Raw genomic sequence first — 10,261 nt, forward strand, 5'->3', positions numbered from 1 at the left:
CCTCCGAGCTGGCTTCTCTACTTACGCTTAGTAGGTTGTTTCTGTTCGCAGAGGCCAGGGTGAGGATTTGAAAATCAGGTTATAGAAACTTTGGGTTCAGAGTCCTTCAGCCTGACTCAACCTCCCTGATCAGAATTCCTTCCGTGGCCTGCACTGACCAGTCCTCTGTGACCTGGCACTGGCTGCTCAGTCTGCCACTTCAGAGCCCAACCCCCTCACTGCTGTCCTCTCACTGCTCTCCCTGGCCTCTCGCCTGTCCTCCCATGTCCAGGTTGGAGACGCCATCAGAGATACCTTCAACGAACCTCCCCAGTCTGGGAGGAAGGTCCACCTGCTGCAGCTCAGTCCGCAGCGTTCCTTATCACAACACATTTTGAAGGGTTTATTTCTGTATTCATTTGTTTAATAACCACCTTTCCCACCAAACTCGGTATTATGGAGGGCTAGAAGGCAGCCAGTTTTATGTCTGAATTTTGGGGCCAGAATTGAGCATGGCCTACAGGGGGCTCTCAGTAGATGAGTGTGAATGAGTGAATGAGTGAATGAATGAATGGATGGATGGATGGATGAATGAATGCGTGAGTGTATGAGAAACAACTTCTCTCACTCCAGGCAACCAGAATCTCACACGATGAGACTGAATTCTCCTTTGTTCTCGTGTGAGGCTGGGGCACCAGACCATGTGGGAGGTGGACCTGCACCCTCTCCTCGAGCCAGCAGGCACACCTGTGTGCAGAGGCCCTGGCTCTCGGTGCATCTCAAGTGCTTGCACAGATGGCAGCGTGGGTGAAACCGTCCTGTCCGGAGTCGCCTGTTACCAAGGGAGCCCTCCACCTTTATGAGCTTCACCTCTTTTGGATGCACGGCACAGTGAATTTACACCCACCGAGCTCCAGCACTGATATTTCAAAACCTCCAGTACACTAAACGTGAAACTTTTGTTCAAATTTCAAGGATTTTGATAGCCCAAGTGAATAGACACTGCCTATTGATTTTTCCCTTACAATGACTCTCGGATAACCTATTTTCTCATTTATTTTTAAAGACAGCTCATGAGATTTCATAGCAATTCTGCCCAACCTCCTAATATCAAAATCCCTCCTTGACCCTGAAAATTGTAATTCTGCTATAGATCACAGCTGCTGAATATTACCTTTTACTAAGCTGGTTAAATAAAATATGTCCAAATCACTAGATCCCACAAGCCGTGGCCCGCAACTCTAATGATCCAGGACTGAGGCTTCTGCCGCTCCACGCTCCACGGTCCAGTGCTCTCTCCAGCCAGCACTGAAGTGTGGGAATCGAGAATATCGGCTGAGGTTTGGAGTTTAAGGAGGAGGAGAGAAAAAAAGATAGCTCAGCTAGTCTTCAATGATTTTCTTGTAAAACTTTTACAAGGGAGACTTAGGCTGTTTGATGTGTTCTAGACAATCAAATGCCCGCCGAGTCTGCGGCAGAGTGGGTAGGGTTTTCTCTCTGGTGGAAGTCGGGGTACATTTGATGTAGGGCAAGTTCAAAACCCCCAAAGCTTGCACACTGGTAGGTCAGATTGCACTCACGAGGTCAGGAGACTACAACAAGTAAACGTGTAAAGGATGTCCACCCGGGAAGGTGACTTCTGCCACCAGCTCTTGGTTTCTGCAGGGCTCTTGGTTTGTCTCTGGAGGCTCCTGGCCTGTCTGAGCCCTCCTACCCTCTATTCCTTCCCGTCCCTACCTGCTCCATTCACATCCATGTCTCCCCACCCAGCTGCTGCAGAGGCTCAGCCATGCTGGACCCTCCTGTTTCTCTTTCTCAGAAGAATGGAGGACACTACTGACCCAAGTGGGTACCTGGGGAATTTTGAATATTTCAAAGCCAACATTTAGAGCAAAAGGCATGGCCTCTGGCATCTGGCTTCCCTTTGTCCTTTACCTGGGCAGCCGCTGCCCGCCGATGCAGTCGTGTTTCCTTGAGAACCTCACTCATCACAGGGCAGGCTGAGCCAGCACTGACTCAGGGGAAAGGTGGCCTTTGGAGCCCACCTGAGATGCAAGAAACAAGAGGCTTCTCAGGGAGCTGAAACTCTGCGCCATGCTGTCCCCAGGCTGACACTGTGGCGATACAGCTACATCTGCTGCAGGGTGGACACTGGGGCTATGGCAGGTGATGAGTCCCACAGAACAGGCAGAAACCTCTGATATCAGCAGGTGAGTCTGAGTGAGAGGAAATAATAAACAGCAGGGTCCTCTTCCACCTCACCCCAAATCGAGATGTCAGTCAAATGATTTAACATGTCACCATCCTTTAAGCACACTTTCAACTGGGATGACAAGCATGTGGCAGGACCAACCTTCACTTACGCCCCATGCTCCTTACAGTCATTGTGCACTGAACCCGGCTGTCTGTCCTTCCCTGCATCCTCTTCGGCGCAGCATGCCTGCATCCTGCACACCCTGCCACACCAGGAAGAGTGATCTTGAGAGATGCAGTCTACTTACCACCCAGCTTCCCATGTCCCAGTGTCACTACCACCAACATCATCTGCATGCCACTCCCTCCCCTGAGGGAAAGCAACTTTTGCTCCTCTAGGTTCTGGCCCCAGCACTACCTCTGAACTGCCAGGATAACCTTGGACACATCACTTTACTTCCATGGGCTTTATTTCCCCATCCTCTGATGAGGGAAACTCTCAGGGGAATCTTAACTCTTCTGGTGGTCAATCAATTTCCTTTGCACTTATCCCCCTCTTTGAACCATTTAACCACATGAACCCCTGGAAGGCAGGAATCATGCCTGGGGCCACCTTATATTTCTCCTGAGGCATCCAAGTTTCGGGGTCAGGAGACTCAGCACCTCCTCATGCCCTGTTCCATTCTTGTGATGTTGACCTTCACCTCCCAAAGAAGAGGGAAAGTTAGAAAACTACCGGGCCTCCAAGTCCAGCATTATCTGAAAGGAATCAGCTCCGTCTTCCATCCCTCCATATGGGCTTTGAGCCACATGGCAGCTCTGGACCCCGAGTCACTGAGGGCTGGGCCACAGGGAAGTACTCAGGCCAGACTGTGTCCCCTGTGGCTGTGAGCCTTAGCAGAGAACGCCACCTCCCCGTACCCAAATTCCTTCTCTTCAAGTGCATTACAGGAAGGTGACCATGCTCAGGTGAGCACTGAGTGAGAAAAGCCACATAACACTTAATTTAGAACCTATACAGCAGGACATGATGCTCCCTACATGTGAGCCCTGGTCACAGCTGTTGCTAAGGCAGTGGATCCAGAACTGCTCTACCCTGCTGCCCCCGGTCTTTTCAGGCTGTACTCTCTGTGCAAGTGAGCCGATGCCCTCTGTACCTTGCAGGGGCAGAAATGTGAAGGGAATAGCAATTTGGGGCTTGGAGTAGGATTCGAATGTATCTGAAGCAGTCACTGACCCAAGCCACAGACAATGTCCAAGTTCTAGCCACGCGATGGGCCACCTCCCGAAACCCACACAGCCTCACCTTCTCCGCCTCTGACCAGCCTGCACGTGGCTCCAGTCAAGGAGCCCCTTGGAGGGCAGAGACCTGCAGGGGACACAGACCCCTTCGTCATACACACTGCCACCTGCCCCTGGGGAGAACATAAGCCTCCTGGCGATAAATTTCAGCTCTAGTTACCCTCCCCATTGTCACCTCACTATTCTCTTCTGTCCAAGGCTCTTGATCTTCTCTTCCCTGCTGACAACAAGGTATGACTGGCATTCAGTTAGGGATTTGAAACCAGGGAGATTGTTCCTCCCTTCAGGCTGGACACTCACTCCCTGGCTCTCCAGGGCCTCTCAGAGCTGGGCATTTGTGAGTGCCAGGAGGCCAGCTCCCGACATCGGAAGGAGCCTGCATTGTTGGACCAAAATAGCAAACGTGCAATTTGAGTCTCTTTGGAGCCCTCAGCAGGCTGGCAGCTTCCGGTGGGCCCTCAACACTGTCAAGCCCACAGGAGCACCGAAGTGGCCCTCGCCACCACTGGAGAGAGCCCTCCGTGTGCACAGCTGCTCTGTCCCCTAGCTAGGTCGGTCATCCAACTGCAAACGGGGAACTTTAGCCATACCCAGCAAGCGAAAGAGTTCCGGTCCAGGTCCTGTACACACCGGCCATGTGCTTCCTGACTGACAGATCTCCTGTGCAGCTTGCTGCCCCTGGCTCTCCCGGGACAAAAGAGACCCCCCCCCCAACCCAAAAGACCCTTTTGCCATGGATGGTCGCCACATTCTCTGTCCCGTGAGGCCAGAATGCAGAGTTCCAGAATGTCGCCTCTCTTCCCGGGTGGCGCCCAATTGATTAGTTGTCAGCTTCCAAAATGTTTTCATCTCTGAGAGAAACAATGCCTGAAAAAGCTGTTCTGAAAGCGGAATTAAGAGCTTGTTAGACACGGGCCTTGGGTCAGGGTAGGTGGCCCATCTGGGGGGCCTCGGAGGAGGCATGCTGGGATTTTTTAAGCCAGCCTCTCCCCTGCAGTCGCGCTTAATGAAGCCGTTGTACAAGCCCCTTGGAGAGCCCACATGCTCCAAGTAGTACCAAGTGTCCCATTACTGTAAACGGCCTTTTATTTTTAAACTAATGCTATATTTGGAAAGCAGTAATCCTGGGGAAATGATACTGGGACTAATGGGGAACATATTACCTTTCATGTGTTTTTTTCATGTTTAAGGTTTCTTTGTTATTATCTGAGTAGCGAGGCTCTGCACACTCTTGGGCAAAAAATCAAAATAAGCCTTAAAGCAATAATATTTTAATAAGCATCAAATGTCTTCAATGAGATAAAAGTATTATATGGTGTTTTGATATTGGGCTTTAGTTAAAACCTCATTAAAAAAAAAAGAAAATTTCTCAGATGTATTGAGGTGGGGGTGTGTGATGTATTTTTAAATTCAGGTGGAAAAAAAGTTCCAGTTCAGGTCAATTATGCTAATTAAATGCCACAAACGGCTGAAACTGCCAGCAAATGGACTTCTTATTTGTTGCTTACACTGCTTCTCATTGCTCAAAAACAGCAGCTAATGGCATCGGAGCCTGCAAAGGCTGCAGCTCGTCTGAATGAACATCGATGTCCCGTCTCCGAACTCAGCCCTCGGGTGGGAGAACCGAGCTCCTCCAGCCATGTCCAGCCCTGTCCTTCTGTCGGGAGAGGCTCCCGAGAGCAGAGGTGCTGGCCACCTCCCGAAACACACATCTGCCTCATCATTAAATGCCTGGTCCCATTCCCGGCCCCAACTGAGAAGTGCTGAGGGGCCCAAGAGACAAAACGAAAGATTTCTCCACCCATGACCAGCAACCCGGCTAGCGTCATGAATTCTTATAAGTGAAAGGAAGTCTTAAAGATTCTGCATATGGTATTTGAAAATGAGGAAATTGAGGCCCAGAGAAGGGAAGTAACCTGCCCAAAGGCACACAGTAAGCCAAGAATAGAACAGAAGTCTCCTGACTCCTGGTCTTGGTCCCATGCCTCACGTGCCCTCTCCCCAAGATCATAACAGAACTCAGTCCTCCTCCTCCCTGCCCCCTCAGCAGACTCCCCACAGCTCTCTGTTGTGGCCGCATGTGGCATCTCAGTTGGATGGCATCAGCGCCAACTGAGGCAGCCTGCAGATTGTAATCGGTCCACAGTAGTGTGACTTAGATCTGTCTCTTTTCTGGTTTGACAGAAAGCGGGAGTCGAATTTCAGCTGCAAAATGAAATGCAGTTGACTCTGCACAGATGGGAGCTCAGAGACGGTGTGGGAACCTGAGGCCTCAGGCTGACTCGGGGACCCCGTCATGCTGGCTCTGTCCCCCAAGTTTAAGGAGGGGCTGCACTTCAACCTATCAGTCCTTGCTGTCTCCAAGTTGCTGCAGGAGAGGAGGCACTAGAGAGTCTGGGAGGGGGAGAGAGAGGGTATAGATGTGAGCACCTACAATGTTACCAACATACCCACCATTTCCCAGCATGAGGAGTGGCCCGAAGGCCACAATCCCTTCCAATGCTCAGCCTGTTTGCTGTCCAGGCAGTGTTGAGTGGGCTGTCCTCCCATGAGAGTCAGAGCTGCCCTGAGCCTCAGGAATCTAGCTCCGCTCCTGGCTGTATGCCAGCCATGTGACAGAGAGCAAGTTGCTCTTCCCTCCAGCCTCAGCTTGCTGATCTGCAGAATGGAAGGTCTTGACCTGCTTATTGGCCAAACGACTTCCTTGGAGCTGTTGCTGAGTGCAGGGACACAGGGTGGGCAGTACGGGCTTAGCTCTGTCCCTAGAGACCTGTAGCTCATTCTCAGCCACAGACAATCCTGAAGCCATACATGGCGACTGTGTAGGGATTTGGAGCATTTGGCTTTTGTCTTTGAAGCAGTAGGGGCAGATCTGCCATCTGAATTTAATTTGCTTCAGAATCATTATGAGATGAAACAAACTGAGGGGGGTCCTGGAGAGGGGCCGGGAGGGCACACTAAGTGACAAGGCATGGGACTGGGTCCTATTTGGCCCAAGCCAAGGATGTGACCCACATCATCCCACTACACTCAAAGCAGAGCAGTGGGAATTCCCCCATTTGCAGACAGGAGACAAGGCCAGAATACCCATGTCATGGAGCGCTAAAGAACCAGGCCCTTGGGGCTGGGGGTTTAGCTCAGCGGCATAAGCGCCTGCCTTGCAAGCAGGCAGTCGAGAGTTCGATCCCTGGTACCGATAAAAACGAAAAAGACAAAAAAAAAAAAAAAAAAAGAACCAGGCCCTTTTTCCTGCCCCACCTGGACAAGGCCTCAGGCACACCCTTGAGTCCTGGACATATTGGGGAGTCTCCCCCTGCTCAGATTTCTGTAGCTACCCTTAGAGGACTGGATTGGCTGTGGCTTGGGCAGGAAAGTTCCCAAGAAGTCTGGGGACCAAAATCGCAAGAACGGAACGGCTCCTTGCCCTCCCTTTTGCTCTCAAATTAGGCTGGGGTGGAGGAGGTGACCCCCAAAAATGCCTTGGGACATGTCTGGAGTCCTCCTGGGAGCCACCAAGGAATCTCAAGGGGCTGGAGGCAGAGCCTGCTGCGCATACAAGCCCAGCAAACACTGAGATGTGCCCCCCTCCTGGAAGCAATGTGAGCTACTGAGAAACAAGCAGTGTTATAAGCAGCAGCGTGGTGTGATGTATACAGGTTGCGAAGATTGCAATTGACAGTGACCCTGTGTCGACTTCCCTCCTTGACTAAATTGGATTTAGTGTCCCCAGTATTATGCTGAAACCACCTGGAAATCCCTTCCCCTTGCAGTAACAGGGCGAAGGACGGTGGCCAGCGACCATTCCTCACTGCTGCTCCCCTTGGGTATCAGGTGGCGTCGGGTCACGTGGGACTTCAGGTGCAAGATGAAGGCACAGGAGGCTGAGGGGCAGGAGGGGCAGAGGAGACCAGGCCTCCATCCCAGGCACTCACTGTGCCTGCAAGAACCATGGGTTCCTCACTAGCTGAGGGCTTCGGACAGGCCACAGGGCCCCGAGCCTCACTTCTGGTCAGTACATGTGGACCCAGGGATGCCAACTTTAAGGATCCCCGCCAGCATTTGCTGAGGTCCAGGAAGGCAGGCATCTGACCTTCAGTTACCTCAGGCTGCCTGCTCCTGGGAGCGCCCCACATTCTCAGCTGAGAGCTATTTGCTGAGTCACGGTGCAGCTCACCCCAAGGAGGAAGCCACAGTGTCAGAGTGAGAAAAGCTCCCACTGCCTGCCTTGCTAGCTCTGCCTGTCACCTTGTCCCTTGCTCAGATTGGGCAGGAAGCTGGACATTCATCTTGGAGCAGGAAAAGCAGCCACTGGAGGAAGAGGTCCCCAGCCACTCATTCACTGCCAGGGACTTACTGAATAGCATGGTGAGGACCACAGGAACATGTCTGCATTGGGAAATGGTCCCATCCTCGGGAGCTGGCAGTCTGGTTGGACAATCTACAGATGGAGCCCCAGTTTCCAACTAGGAAAATGCTGTGGAGGTGATGGGTGGGTGGGGAATCCTGGCCTGCGGAGGCCTCTGCAAATCGGGAGGGGATGACACCGTTGCTGAGTCCCCAAGGATGCCCAGGAGCCAGGAAAGGAGTTCTAGGCTGAGGGGAGACAGGGTAAAGGCTCAGAGCAAGAGAAGCATGGTCTGGAAGCTGTCTGGAAGGTTAAAGTAGGGGTGACACCCTCTAACCTAGGTCTGCCAGAGTCACCAGCTAGGGCTGGGATTGGTGAGAAGGGGACAAATCCAAAAAACACAGATGGGCTCTTGGATGACCCCCAGGACCCCTCATCCCAGAGGGGAACTCTGAGGCCAGAGCTCAGCAGCCGGTGGGCAGGCACAGGAATATTTCCTGCTCAGGAAAACTGTCATGCCATGGCAGGCTACATCAGAGGAAGGGACCATATTATGATGGTGTTTGGTGGGAAGGGAGTCAGAAAAGGGGGAAGAACAGGGAATAGATGTGAGAGGCCACATGGGAGGGGTGAGGCCAGCCTGGCTCACACACCAGGCCGAAGGACTTGAGCTACGTCACTGACTTCTATAAATCTCACTTGCCTCGTCTGTAGCATGGGCTGCTGTGGAGCCTGAGTGCTGAGAGACAGAAATACACCAAGATGAAAACCAGGTCACGGGGGCTGGGGATTTAGCTCAGCGGCATAAGCGCCTGCCTTGCAAGCAGGCAGTCATGAGTTTGATCCCCAGTACCGATAAAAAGGAAAAAGACAAAAAAAAAAAAAAAAAAAAAAGAAAGAAAACAGGGTCACGTATGAAGACAGAACGTAGCCCCAGAACAGTTGCATCAACTCTTTATCTACAACAATCCCCGGGAGCTGATCTGCTGTCACACCGAGGGAGGCCAGCATGCCATCTCCAGTGACAGACCAGAAGGCTAACCAATGGCTTCTGTAACAACTGGCTCAAGATAGCCAACCCTCCATTAGTAACCAGCAGCTTCTCTATGTTTTGCCATTACTTCCAAATTAGGATAACCAGGGAAAGCCAAATATGGGGAGCATATCCAACCCCAGGGGTGCCCAGTTCCAGCCAACCCCAGGGGTGCCCAGTTCCAGTCAGCTTCCTGGGGCAACAGCCTCTAGCTGTGGTCACTGAAGCTCCTTTTCTCACTCTGATGTTCCCCCTCCTTCGCCTGCCCCATTCATCAGTGGTGATGGGTGGCTCCTTCGTTGTAGCGAGCTCAGGACAGATTTCGCTGTGTTCACTGGTCGGTCCTTATTTACTTCCACAGTGCCAGGGTGTGAACAGCTCCCACTGCCTCCCAGCCCTTAACCCATCCTTGGAGCTGCGTCCCTCCCCTGCTGCCCACTGAGTGGCCCTGGGCTGTTGTGTCCCTGTCTGCTTGCCCAGGGCCCATCCCCTGAGTGGTCAGTCAGGCACGGGGGCCCTCACAATCGGCTGCTTCTCAGAGTATCTGGATCCCTGGGGGAAAGGCAGCCAGAGACAGCTTTCTGTTTCCTTACGGGAGGTATGGAGGACTGGGTTTCATGGAGTGGAATGAAAGTGGGGTTGCCTGGTATTCAGATCCCAAGTTCTCCTGGCTGTGTGGCTTTGGGCAACAGTTGTGTATTCGTTAAGTGGAGAAATTAAATGAGCTACGTTGGGTTAGAGCCTTAGCACAATGCCTGGCATCTAGGAAATGTGTCTTAGACCCTGCAGCAGTGGTGGTAACAACAGGAATGTGTAACTGCCACAGCCTATGCCAGACTGAGTTGTCAAATGCTCAGAAAGTAGTTCAGGAGGAGAATCATGCTTCCCACTTATGTAGAAGCACGGGTCACTTCCTCAAGGGCTCAAAGTGTGGGTGACACTCTACCAGAAGGTACGGTTCACAAAAATGTGAGCATACTGTTGCACAGGACAGGGCTGCACTGGAGAAGAATGGGGCTGCTGTTTATCCGTACTAAACAGAAAGCAACGCAAAGATAACCTACCTGCTCAGAGTAGGAAAGACTTAAATCCAGAGAGACTCCCTGAAGGTGACTCTCAGGTGTTTGGAGAAAAGGAAGAGACACCTGACAGAGAAGAGAGGTCTACCCCTCTGAGATGGTGTCTGCAATGGGCATTGCCATGTGGCTGCCCAGCCCCAGCTCTAGAGAACCCTTAGCTGCCAGGGACCAAGGAAATGGGCAGTTGGCTTCTCCAGAAGCTCCAAGCAGAAAATGGATCTCATGACAGAGGAAAGTGATGATGAATTCACTCTGGCAGTGCCCCTGGCAGCCCCAGACACTTTCTGAGGCAGCATGCAGCAGCTGGGCACTGTCTTAGTGGTACCCACT

This window comes from Cavia porcellus, unplaced genomic scaffold (assembly GCF_034190915.1).
Source record: "Cavia porcellus strain 051 isolate PalLab524CR breed Dunkin Hartley unplaced genomic scaffold, mCavPor4.1 scaffold_2, whole genome shotgun sequence".
NCBI classification, from domain to species: domain Eukaryota; kingdom Metazoa; phylum Chordata; class Mammalia; order Rodentia; family Caviidae; genus Cavia; species Cavia porcellus.